General features: G+C 59.3%; 1 protein-coding gene across 1 annotated transcript in view; it reads left to right on the top strand.

Moving 5' to 3' along the window:
* Positions 1-10,570: 10,570 nt before the first annotated feature.
* Positions 10,571-12,324, top strand: part of RARA (retinoic acid receptor alpha) — a 34,366-nt gene continuing 32,612 nt past the window's right edge. Inside the window, exon 1 of the mRNA XM_080679164.1 lies at positions 10,571-10,736. The gene's annotated coding sequence lies outside the window, so the exon portion shown is untranslated. The remainder of the gene's footprint in view (positions 10,737-12,324) is intronic.

Genomic DNA, 12,324 nt, shown 5'->3' with positions numbered 1-12,324 from the left:
AGCTGGGAGAGAACTGAGGCACATCAGGGTGAAAGGCTTGACCTGAGCTCACCCGACGACGGGCTCCACCCCGGGGCCCTCCATCCTTACTGTCTAGTTCCTCCCCCCAGTTCTCCCTGCAACACACAGAGAGAAGCAGAGGCCGTGCTGCTGCCCTCTCCCCTTCTAGGAAGAGGCCATGCTTCCCCCGTTCCCTCATTTCTGTCTCTGACTTTCCCTGGCCCTTCACCCCATGACATTTCCCCAGCTCTGCTGCCGGAGCTCTGCGCAACTCTCCTTGCAAAATGCTCTCCCTCCAGTCCTGTAAACACTTCCCATCCACCTTTCCCTGGTCCACCTGGCCCACCGACCCTGAGTTCTCCCTTTTGAGCTACTGAGGTCAGCTATCCTAAGCAGGGTCTGTAACCTTGAAGTGGGGTGTACTTATATTAAGAGGCCCTTCTGCCCCCTTTATTTATCCCAAACGGTACCTGTGAAAATACTCTCACTTATTCATTCTGGAAAAGTTTCAGGATCCTATTAAGTTCTGGGACCCTGGCTGGTTTGGCTCAGTGGATAGAGCATGGACCAGCCGACTGAAGGGTGTTGGGGGAGAGGTTCAATTCTGGTCAAGGGCATATGCCCGGGTTGCCAGTCGATCCCCAGTAGGGGGCGTGCAGGAGGCAGCAGATCAATGATTCTCATCATTGATGTTTCTCTCTCTCCCTCTCCCTTCCTCTCTGAAATCAATAAAAATATATTTTGAAAAAACTACCAGTTTCCAACTAACATCAAGTTGTCCTGTTCCTTTTACTTGCTGGGGTGGCCTCTGAGGCATTTAGGAATAGTGGGGAGAGATGGGGTGACTGCTGTGTTTGTGAGGGAGGGTAGAAGTGAGGACCCACCCAAAGTGAATGTCTCCTTCCCCAAATTCTCAACAACTGAGCAGCTTAGCAGGAGTGGTAAGGAAAGCGGTATTAACCCCATCTTCAGCACCAAAGCCCACATTCATTTTCTCTGGGCGGGCAGGAAGACATGCCTAATTTCTCCAGCCCCATCCTCAGCGGAAGTCATCCATGTACTGTGTATGTGAGACGGGACTGTTCCTGTCCCCAGCCCATGACTCAGACCCCTGTCTTTCTCCCAGTGCCTTCCTCCCCCATCAGTCCTCAGCGCTGCCTTGCACCCGCTGACCCAGTCTGGGCTGGTGGCGGAAGGGCGGGCTTGCCAATGCTTGCAGAGTGGGCTTTAGGACCCAACGGAAACCCGTGCCTCTTGCAGCAGTCTAACCCAGAAGCAAGGGGAATCCTGAATCGAGCTGAGAGGGCTTCCCCGGTTCTCCTGGGAACCCCATTGCCCCCCTGCCAGCACACACCTGAGCAGGTAGGACCACGCGCACCCCCTCCCTGCTCCCCCTTGGTCGCCTTCCGCCGGGCCTCTCCTCTTCTGATCTGGCGGTTTCCTTCTCGCCGGTGCAGGCTTTCCCCATCCCTCCTCCCCCACTGCTCACTGTAGTCCTGGGAGGTGGGAGCCTGGGAACAGTGGGGTGTCTGAACGTTCAGAGCACCCCCCATTCCCTGCAGCCGCCCTCCCTGCACTTCCTCGAGGCAGTCCCCTTCTCTAGCTCAGAATAGAAAGTGGGGGGAAGGACTGCCCAGGCCCCACGCCCTTGCACCCTCCGTTGCAGTATTGCCCAATACCCCTTCCCCCACCTCACCTCCACAGTCGGTGCTGGGGTGCTAGAGAGCCGAGGGAACAGGGAACAGGAGCCGGACGGAGCCTCCCTGGGGATTTCTATCTTGCTTCCTCTTTGCCTCCCAGCCTCAAGAGCTCAGGACTTTGCCCCCCACTCCCTACTCACCTTGAAGGAGAAGTAATGTCTCCTTCCAGGCACACCTCACACTAGGGTGGCCAGAGGCGGTGCTGGAGGGTAGTGGAGGTTAGGGGGCGTTTGATGACCTCTCCTCTAGGGGAAGTTCTTTCAGCTTAGAGCCCCATGCCTGCCAACACCCATTGCAAAGATCCCCCACCCTCGTGTGTGTGTGTGTGTGTGTGTGTGGTGTGTGTGTGTGTGTGTGTGTACGATGCGGTTCGGTTGTAAGACCTATAAGCTTTGGCTGGAGGTGGCTGAGTGCATTGAAGGGTTGAGATCCCAGAGGATGGCCGGGGCCAGAACAGGCTCAGCCCAGATGGCTGGGGAAGGGGGTGTGGACCAGACCAGGGAGGACGCCCAGCCTTGCCAGCTCCCTGGGCTCCTTGGCTTTCAGAGCCTCCGCTCCTGTGTTACCCCCGAAGCTTCTTCCCTCCTGCAGGCTCTGGGGAGAGGGCTGCATGGCACCTACTGATCACAGTGGCTTCTTTTTCCCTCCAGCATGGGCTCTGCTCTCTGAAGATCTAGGGCATCTCATTCTGGTTTGGTGGGTTTGCAGGAGGGGAGTCTGAGTTGTCTGAGTAACCGTGTGTGAGTATGTACATCGCCGCTGGGCATGGTAGGTAGACTGGGCAGGGAAGTGACGCAAGAGACGGGTCACACTTTGGGGGAAACCCCACTGGGTGGTGGGGGTGGGTGGCATGGCCTCCAAGTGTCCAGGTGTGTGTGTGTGTGGGGGGGGTGCTCTGTAGCCCTCCACAGCTCCCTGGGTTCCCTAAGGATTGGTCTTGGAGGAAAGGGTGGGTACAGATGTAGTTCTGCTCTTGGCTCAGAAAGAAAAGTAGAGATTCTGAGTGTGAGCAGTGAACTGAGACGCAGAGGCCTGAATCTGAGACTCAGCCAGGTCATTTCACGATGCACATGTGTACAGTTTCTTCGTTTGTAAAATTGCCTATCAGTAAAATTGGCTTGACAGGACAAGGCTGTAAAAACCCCGTAAGACAATTTATCCTAAAGCTCCGTGCAAATGGTAGTTGTGGCGGGGGGGAGGGTACCAGGATGGGATTCTCTTCCTAAATCTAGGTCAGTCTCTCTGCCTTCAGTGTCCTTCCCCATCCTTGCCCATGGGGGGCGGGGCGATGGAGGAACCAGGCAGGGCTGTTGCCCCAGGGGCTTCAGAATCCCCCCAGTACAGGTGGTGGCTGTCGCCAGAGAGCCCGTGGTCAGAGAGGACGCAGCCTCCACCAGGCTTTTCTTCCTCTGAGCTGCACACCTTCTCCCCTGAGCCCTGTCTCCACCATCCTTCTGCCATTCCTGCTCAGCGTCCTTGTCCCTGTCTCTCCCCTGCCCGGTGGCCTCCTTGTCCGGCTCACTGGGCAAGAGACCTAATCAGGTTGGACAGCTGAGATATGTGTGGCGGCTGAGAGCAGGCGGGAGGGAAGCCAGTGGGAGGATGGTGTGAGGGCTGCCCCTGGCACTGCCCAGGCCTCCCAGGCACCACGTGGAGCCTTGCTGGCTCCTGGCTTGGCGTGGCTCCAGGGAAGGTATGCCCGAGGAAGCTCAGGAACGGAGGGGCTGGGGTCTGGAGATTAGGGGAGGAGGAAATACAGCTCTTTGAGATTTGGTGGCCTTAATGTCAGTATCCCTGACACTGCCAGGGCAGAGAGGACAGCAGGTGAAGGCCAGGCTCGTCCCATCCCCATGCCTCACTTTCTTCTCTCTTCTTATTCAGAAAAGTGTTCCCTTTCCCACCGAGCCCCTTGGGCCATTTCCTCCTGGGGGGTCACATCTGGGAGCCGCTGGGGCCATGGTGTGTCTGCCTCACTCCGGGCTGCTTCCTCCTCTCCGAGGTATTTCTCTCGCTCACTCTCCGGGCCGGGTGCCAGGGCTCCTGGGTTTCCCGCCTGCCGCCTGCTGCAGGGCTGCCCTGCAGGCCACCAGAGAGTCGCTAAGCTGGTTTCCTTCCTCTGTGTGGGGACGGCCTTCTCCCAGGGCTGGGAGGTGCCAGGAATCCCAGGTGGGAGCCGGGTGGGGGCACCATAGCCCCTTCCGACCTCTGACTTAGTTGGGGGCAGCACATGGCAAGCCTGTGGGGCACGGGCCTGTCCTAGCCTCCAGGCTTCCGTCTTGACATGTGGGTACCCCAGCTCTTCTGCTGTCCTCTTTAGCCTTTCCCCATGGCATCTGGGGGTGGCTGTTGAAACCCCTCTATGTACACCCACACATGTTGGGATTAGCGTAATTGAGGCTGGGACACGATTTCGTCTTCCCTCCAGCTGGGCCAGGATGAAGGAAGCCGGTACAGACTTCCCCACACCAATTCCCTCTGCCCTCAAAAGACCAGTCCCTGGAGCCAGACCCTGCCCTCTCGGTGCCCACAATGTGGCTGGCACCGATTTGTCAGAAATTGGGAAGGGTTCCCTGCAGACCGCTTGCCTCCTCTCTCTCCCTCTCTCGGGGCTGGGACAGCTCTGTGATTGTAGGCACTTATGGGCAGGCCTCCCCCCAGGGAAGGGGTGTGGGATGCCCCCGAGATGGCCAAATTGGCACTAGTCCCAGGCTGGAGTACTGGCCACGGTCCCGAGCTGGGAGTTTGGGGGGGAGAGCAGGACATGGGCGCCCTGCCCCCCTTGCTTCCTGCTCTTTGGGCAGCTGTGGGTGAGAAAGGCTGCGGGACTATTTTTAGTTGGTCTGTCCCCTGGCAGGAGGGACGTGCAGAAAAGCACGGGGCAGGGAGAGGGGCTGGCCAAGGTGAGGGTAAGGAGGCAGGCTGCGGCCTCAGGAAGGGCCAGAGGGGCCGCAAGGAGACGCATTAGGCAGGGGTGGGACCGGTGGAGAGGTGCTGACCCAGGTAAATGGGCCGGGCCGGGCGGAGGAGTCCTGGGGATCCCTCGGGGTTGACTCTGTCCAACTAGGACTGGACTTAGAACCAGAGGGGCTTCAGAGGCCATATCTCCCCTTACAGAGGGGGAAACTGAGGCACAGAGAGGGGACGTGACTTGCCCCGGGACACTCAACTGGTCATGGGCCGCCCAGACGCCTTGCACGGCCGCTCAGCACACCTGCCTGTGCCTCACTGCGGAAGGAGGACCTAGCCCGGGCTCCTGGCCTGCCTCCCTTTCTGCGTGTTTGCGCGGGGTCCCTGGTAAACCCCAGCTGGGTTTGTTTATAAGTCTCCACCATGTGGAGAGAGTCTGAATCCAGGCTGGAAGGAGGTCAAGGTTGGGGTTTGTTTAGGTGGCCTGTGGCCACTGGTGTGAATGGAGGTGCTGGGCAGGTGCCAACGGGCTCACAGGCTGCGAGCTGTGGGGCTTGGCGACAGTTTAGAGGAGGAGCTTCCTGTCTAACTCCATTTAGAGACCCAGAGAGGGCCACAGGTCTGCCCACGGTGGCGGGGTGGGGTGGGGACAGACCGGGGACTAGGATCTCGGATGTGGGTTTGCAGGCTCTCCAGCCCCCTCGGTGAGCCCCCCTCCTGCCACGCCTGCATCACGGTGGTTGTTTGCCAATCCCCTCGACAAAGGAGGGGAGCAGGCTGAAGAGCAGGGAGCTTATCAGAGGCTCGGAACCCCACGTCAGAAGCGAGCCCACCTTGAGGCTGGAAGGAGGGGGTTGAGGTGCTGCAGGGAGAAAGGCCAGTGGAGAATTGTGGTCCCTCAAATCCAGTCTCCTGCCGCAGCCTCATTTCCCGGGCACCATGTTGCATGGCTGCAGGAGGTGCCATTCCATCCATCGACTGTGATATCAGTGGCGCCCTCTAGAGTTGTTCGGGGGGCCCTGCCTGTGTAGCCAGACGTGGCGCGCTTTGGCCCTCCACCCTCTTTCTTCGAATCAGCTTCAGATCCAGCTGGAAGGAGATGCTGGGACTGGTCTTAATGCAACACCCACTCCCCCACCCATGCCTCCTGCCACTCAGCCTATTCCCCGGCCGCCCACCCCCTGCCCCCAAGCCCATCTCACTGGGCCACAAATTGTGGTGAAGTAGCCCCTCCCCCCTCTCCACTCAGTTTCTGTCTCTGGGGGGCTGATTTATCATGCCCCCCCCCCCTCAGGCCTGCTGCAGTGTGTGAGAAATCAATAGTGCAAATGGATTGAGGTTGTTCAGCCTGTCAACCCCCTTGGGCCCCACCTACTCCCCTGGGACTTGGGGAGTTACTCTGTCCCCCTCTGGCTTATCACACAGATATACACACCTCTACCTCGTGGTTGCAGCCAGAGCGCTGAGCACAGAATTATTCTTTCTGTCCGTCTCTGTCTCTCTCTTTCTCTCATATCCTGGGCTGGTCTTAGCATGACAAATACTCTTGAACATCTCTTTTCTAGCTTGGGTGGAGTGGGGGTGGAGGGGCTTAAAGGGCAGTAGGCTGCCAGCCAGAGGTGGGAGGAAAGCAGGTGGGTGAGTGAGACGGGCACCCGGGGAGGAGGACTAGCTGGGGAAGGGATTGGGTGACAGCCCACCCCATCAGCCTCTGGTAACTCAATCCCTGCACCCCACCCTCCCAGTTCCCCTCCTGCTCAACAACTTCAGCAGCTGCTGGCTGGAGCAGGGCAGGCAGAAATGTGTATGAGTGCATGTTGTATGTGGGGGTGGGGGGGTAAGAGGGGCTGTGGGGGCAGGAGGTGCTGCCAGGACATGTTAAAGGAGACTCTTAGCCTGGGTACAACTTGGGTGGCAGGAGGCGGTAGGGCTGGTGGAGAGTGGGTGGTGAGTGATGGGCAGGGGGCAGGCTGTGGAGGGGGGCAGGGCAGCCCAGGGGTCTCACAAAACTTGTCTGCACTGGAGCAGGGTCTGGTGTGGTGAGGGTGGGCATGGTGAGGGGGCAGGGGCAGGTACAGCCATAGCTCACCCCCCAGGATTCCTGTTCTTCGCCAGGGGGCGCATGTAACCATGAAGGACACAGCCTGTCTCTGTCCCCAATGCCTGGGCTGTGCCTGCTGGGCATCACAGTCTCGGTGACTAAGTCACTTCTGTCCCGGGACTGGCAAGGTGCCAGCCATAGCTCTTCTCCTCTTCTCGGTAGGTGAGTCACTGCCCTGGCATCTCCCCCGGATGCAGCTGAGTCACCCGGCTGTGCCTGCTGGGCAGGTGGGCACCAAGCTTGGGGTGGGGCTGGGGGGGCCATATGCATAGTCCCAGTGTCTTCTCTGATCTCTCTCTGGCATGTCCTGGCCCCACGCAGAGACCTGCAGAGCCAGCCAAGGATGGGGTTTCTCCCATGTGCTCTGTTGAGGGGAAGAGGTGGCAGGATCTGCGTGGAAATATGTTTGATTTGGGGTGAAGGGGGGTGAGTTAAAGAGGTGACTGTGGGTTTGAATCTTAGCTCTGCCATTGACAAGCTGTATGACCTTGGGCAAGACGGTTTCCTTTTTGAGCCTCAGCTTCCGCATCTGTACAATGGAACCAGGAGCCCTGCCCCATATGACCCTCCTGGGCTGTGAGAATCAGATGGGGTGGGGCCATGAGGGTGTTTGTGGGAGGAGCTCCTTTGGGGATGAGCTGGGAGGCCGGGGAGGGAAGAGTCCACTGAAGCTGGGTCCAGTTCCAGCAGACCGCTCCCATCGCACCTGCGTCCAGGTGGTCTTGGCCTGCAGTGCCGCGCAGCCTCTGTTCACATGACCAGCAGTGTGATTCCCTAGGGCCGTGGTCGGCAAACTGCGGCTCGCGAGCCACATGCGGCTCTTTGGCCCCTGGAGTGTGGCTCTTCCACAAAATACCACGGCCTGGGCGAGTCTGTTTTGAAGAAGTGGCGTTAGAAGCAGTTTAAGTTAAAAAAAAATTGGGCTCTCAAAAGAAATGTCAATCGTTGTCCTGTTGATATTTGGCTCTGTGGACTAATGAGTTTGCCGACCACTGCCCTAGGGGCTCCCCAGAGACTGTGAGGGAGGCCTTGTTTTGCTCGAAGTGAGGGCCTTCTGGGGTGTGTCAGAGCTATTTTGTATCTCCTTGGACTGCTGGGGGCTGTCACTGGCCTTGCACCTATCTGGGCTCTCAGGTTTCCTCTTGCTTGGAGAAAGATCCCTGTCTTGGGAAACAAGTAGCTCAGACTCCTCCCTGAGCCCTCTTCCTGTGTGCGGGAGGGGCAGGTAGGCCCCCAGGAGAGTCTTTCCTAAAGAGCGAGCAATCCCCAGGCCTGTGGCTTTCCCCCTCTGCTAGACTCCTGCTGCCTCCTACACTCTTCTCCCTCCAGCGTGAAGGCCCTTAGAGGATGGGTGTGTGTGTGTGTGGGGGGGGGGGTAGGAGTCCCGTTGTGGCCCCAGCACAGCTGGAGTGCAGCTGCTGCTACAGATTGGACTCCTGGCCTCCCTCCCACCTGGGACCTCTCCTGCCTCCAGGAGTCAAGCCTGGGGAAGGATAGACATCGGACAGGCGGGGCAGGGAGGGAGCACACCCAAGGCGTGCAGGCTGTGTGCTAGTTCACCTGGGTGCCAGTCTCATGTGCATGTGTGTCTGACCCCCTGTAGGGAGCAGGTTTGTGGACGCATGAATTTCTTCCCTCATCTGCACGTGCGCCTACTGCTGTGTCTGTTCAGGAGTGTGCCCCACCCTCTGCCTCATGTCCTTGTGTGTGCACAAATGCCTGTCTTGTTTTTCTTTTGTAAGAGAGAAAAAGGGAGAGAGAGAGAGAGAAAAACATCAATTTGCTGTTCCACTTATCTCTGCATTCATTGATTGACTCTTATATGTGCCCTGACCCAGGATCAAACCTGCAACCTTGGCTTATCAGACGACGTTCCAACCAACTGAGCTACCCGGCCAGGGCACACATGCCTGTCTGTGTGCTCATGGATGTGCATACATGGGTATCCTGGGCATGCACGTGGGGGTATGCACATGTGTGCTCTGAGCATGTATGTATGTGGGTGTCCTGAGTTTGCATTTGCACACCTGACTCTCAGTGTGCACACCTGACCCCGTGTGCGTGCAGGTGTATGCGAAGGCCTCGCATGGTGGGAGGCGGTATGCCTGTGTTTACGCACACTTCCATTTTTGTGTCCATAATCCTTATACCCTGGCCTCAGCTGGAAGGAAGACTGGTAGAATCCAAGCCAGGGGGAGCCTGTGCAGGCTAGGAGTAGCTGACGCTGAATCCCCCCCACCCCCCTCGCCCCCACCCCCGCTCCCAGGCTGGTCCCTCACCAGGTGGCGCCCCCTGCTGCTTGCTGGGCTCATGCTGAAGGCCTTTGGGGGGGTTGGAGGAGAAGGGGTTAAGCGTTGGCGTCCACATCTGGGAGCCATTGGCGCATTCCTGCCGGCTGAGCGCATGTTTGCGGATGGATCTGGACGGGACAGGGCGGGAGGGGCGGGGCGGGGCGGGCGGTTCGCACCGGCGGACGGAAATCCAGACGGGAGCGGGAGACCGCCGGCCCAGCGGGCGGGAAGGGGCCGGGGAAGCGCTGCCAGGCGCTGCCCGGGCACCTTTCCCCTGCGCAGGACCTCAGGGCAGTGCGTCCCACAGGCCAGGATTGTCTACCTCACCGAGGCTGGGGCTAAAGCTGGAGAGAGACACTCACATACCTCCAGCCTAGACCTGGCTGTGCAACCAGGGCGACAGCGGACCAAAACCCGTGTCCCATCCCGGCCTGGGGGTTCCCTCTGTAAAGCGGGGGCCGTCCGACCGGTGGGTTGGGAGCTCTGCCTGTCGGGTTAGGCTGAGTCTCCTCCCCGGGCTGGAGGCTTGGGAGTGTGGCACTTCCCCTTCCAGTGGGAAGTCCTGTGGGGGCACTCGAGGCCACTTCTCTGACTGGGAAAGGGGGGTTCCCTAGTGATTCCGCTTTCTGCCCCCCCTCCCCTGACTGCTAGAAGAGCAGCAGGCTGGGAGGGGGCAAGGGGCTGTGTTGGGGACTGGGGTCCTGCAGATGGAGAGTGAATCAGATCCTGCCCAACTGGAACAAGAGCGCGAGCTTTAGTGGCTCCCCAGTCTGGGCCAGGAGGGAGAAGCTGAGCTCTCTAACATGGGGGTGGGAGGGTGTAGGGGTGTGTGGTCTTGCCGCCCCTGACTTAGCCTTTGGAAGATCCAAGAGCCACTGCTCTTTTTTTGGGGGGGAGGGGGGCTGCTGAGCGGTTGCGGTAGGCCAGAGTTCCCCTGACTGACGACCCACTCGAGCTGGAGAGGTTTTGGGTGGAAACTGGGAGGAGTGCACTTGAGTGAGGTCTATCTACTCTTGCATCCTTTTTTTCAGATGAGAAAATTAAGATTCAGAGAAAGGAAACGACTTGTTTAAGGTCACACAGCTTTCAGCTCCCACTGGGGGAGGAGGATTATAATTTGGGGAGTCTGGGATTGACAGCTAGGGCCAGAGGCACTGAATTCACTTCCCAGGTTTAAGTGTGTGTGTGTGTGTGTGTGTGTGTGTGTGTGTGTGTGTCTGGGGAAGGGAATGTGATACCACACACTGCAGTCCTGTCTCCATCTAGCCCTTTTCCCACTCTTTCCGCAGAACTTCAGTTCCTCGCTCTGAAGCTCTCCTTTTGGGGCAGAGGGAGGGATTCTCACAGATTCCCACGGTCCAGCCTTCTGCTAGGCGCGGCTCCTTTAAGACTCGCCCAGTCTCGGGTCTATTAAGGCGAGGGGAGTGGGGCGTGATCCTGTGGGGCCGCCTCTGGCTGGTGATTGGTTAGTGGGCGGGCAGGGGCGGGCCTGAGGGAGAGGGCCTCCCCCAGCTCCGTACCCTCCGCCCCCCAAGTCTGGGGCTCCGGGTAAAGTTTCAGCCTCCGCACGTGACTCGCCATGGCCGCTGCCTTCGGCCCGCGCTGCTGAGCTCGGTCCCCCAGACGGCTCCTCTCCCGGGATCCCGCACCCCTGACGCCGAGCTATACCAAGGCGCAGGGTCAGGGCAGACGCCGTACCCGTGGGCGCACGGACGGATTGCGTCCCCCCGCTGCGAGGTAACCTCTACCCCGGGGATTTTGGAGAGCGCCAGGCTCCCACGGGCATCGGGGACCCTTGCTCTGCTCCTGATAGGAGCTGCGGATGGGGACGGGGAGCCGGGCGGGTTCCGACGGGAACCCGGGGTTTCCTGGGCTTCCCAACCCGCTGCCGCCGTGCCCGGGGTGGGGGAGCCCCGTCTGTGCGTCTGTCTGCGCCCGTGTCTTCGCGCGCAGCCGTGAGGCGTCCGAAGCCGTCTGCCGTGCGTGTCCGCGGCGCCGGAGCTGTGGCAGAACCGCCGCTGGGAACTCCAGCTCTCTCTCCTTTCTCTTCAGAAACGAGCAAAACAAAAAAGACTTTCAAACCTGTTTGGGGAGAGATCGGATGCCCAACGGACTAGCCCCCTCCTTCTTTCCCTCCTGTTATCTGAGCTGCTCTGTGGTTTGGTGAGAATCAGCCCGGGGGCCCACCCCCACCAGAGGCAGCCGGCTTGGGGGGCGGGGCCCGCTCAGCTGGTGTGCCCGGTGGAGTGAGGGGAGCCGTCAGAATTGGGTGGGGGAACCAGGACAGTCGGGAAAGGGATGACTGGATGTGGTGTTATCATGGGGTTGTGGCAGCTTTTTGGGTGAGAAGAGGATGGAATAGACTGGCCGTCTTTGCTTTGCTGAGGGTGTCTGGGACATGGTGCCACCCACGAGGCGGGGAAGCTGCTAGCCAGATGTGTATGTGGGAGGGGGGCACTGGAAAATCAGCTTGGCTGTGCCCCCCTCTCTGGGCACTGCCCTATTGTCAGGCTGCTCCGTGGGAAGGGGGTCGGGCCACCAGAGTGCTAGGCTGGGGATGTGCACCAACTCATATGGAAATCATACCAAAAAACAGCCCTCCCCCCTCCCAGCCTTGGAGATTTCTTTCCCATCTATTCTATCTTGGATAGGATACCCACCTGGTGTGGGCTTCCTCTTCTGTAACCAGCTTGCCTTCTGCCCGCGGGCTGTGTGCACATGTGTGTATGTATATGTTCTCCAAGGGACTTGTTCCTAGAACACTCCCCCACTCCCCCACTCCTGCTGCATACCCCCAACCCTCACTCCTGCCGCCGACCACCACCCCCTACTCCAGTTTCCTGGTCAGGGGATTCGGGCATGTCTCTTGTCCCCTTTCCTGACTGCAGTGGTCGTAGGGCAGGGTTCTTCTGGGGAAGCGGTTCAGTAAGAACACCAGGTCTTACTAGGAAATGGGCTCAAGCCTTAAACTCCCCCAAGGCCTTGTGCTTGATGGGGAGGCTGGCCGGGGAAGCCCCAGGTTGGAGTAGGGATGGCTTGGAGCCTTGGGGCTTCCCCTGTGGAGAGGGGGGTGGAGATGAGTCTGGGGGCGGGAACAAGAGAGAGAGTATTGGAGCTGGAGGAAGAAGGTGTGTGTGTGGGGGGGGGCGCGTTGCGGAGTCAGGGAGTTTGTGGAGTCAGGGAGTTTGTGGCTGTGAAGATGTTGGTGCACTGGGAGAGGCTGGGACATCAGTTCTGCCTAGGAATCTGGACCATGTGGGCCCTGAGACAGGGTGGTTACTAAGGTCAGACTCGAGTCGGCCCCTGGGAGCTGAGGATGTTGGAT

The sequence above is a fragment of the Plecotus auritus genome, assembly GCF_963455305.1.
Source record: "Plecotus auritus genome assembly, chromosome: 7".
NCBI lineage: Eukaryota > Metazoa > Chordata > Mammalia > Chiroptera > Vespertilionidae > Plecotus > Plecotus auritus.
The sequence above is the reverse complement of the archived record's forward strand: the minus strand, read 5'-3'. Positions and strand labels throughout refer to the sequence as shown.